This window comes from Alligator sinensis, unplaced genomic scaffold (assembly GCF_000455745.1).
Source record: "Alligator sinensis unplaced genomic scaffold, ASM45574v1 scaffold760_1, whole genome shotgun sequence".
Lineage (NCBI taxonomy): Eukaryota > Metazoa > Chordata > Crocodylia > Alligatoridae > Alligator > Alligator sinensis.
Genome location: NW_005841989.1, coordinates 2412393 through 2412852, shown reverse-complemented (window position 1 = coordinate 2412852; position 460 = coordinate 2412393). Strand labels below are relative to the sequence as shown.

General features: G+C 43.3%; 1 protein-coding gene across 18 annotated transcripts in view; it reads left to right on the top strand.

Moving 5' to 3' along the window:
* ST3GAL4 (ST3 beta-galactoside alpha-2,3-sialyltransferase 4) overlaps positions 1 to 460 on the top strand; it is a 188024-nt gene that overhangs the window by 72763 nt on the left and 114801 nt on the right. The window lies entirely within an intron of this gene.

Sequence of the window (460 nt, the reverse complement as noted above, 5' to 3'; positions counted from 1 at the left end):
CCCCTCTGAGCTTGCCTTCGTACTGAAGGAGAGGGTTGGCCAGTTCTGGCTGGTCTTTCTGTTCCTCACTTTGTACCTCAATGTGCTCTTCCTCTTTTTATTTCTGTATCTGGCCGAAACCTGGAGCTGAATGGCTAAGTGAAAATGGCTGCTTTTAGTAGGTAGGAAGAGCCGTAAAGGCGTTCTCAGGCCCCAGCATGGGGATACGTTTGAGCCAGTAATGCAAATCCTTATTTATGTCGGCATCAATTCAGAACGGTGCTTAAGCTGAAAATGTTAAGCTGCTGCTTAAATTCAACTGACTTAAGCATGCATTTAAGTGCTTGGTTGGAATCCAGCCCATAAATCAATAGATAGATTGCGTAGATTAATGACACGAGGACAATTATGCAAGTAAGCACTTGCACTGATCTTTTTTTTTCGGTAAGCTACCCCTTGATTTTCCTGACATTTAAGACTA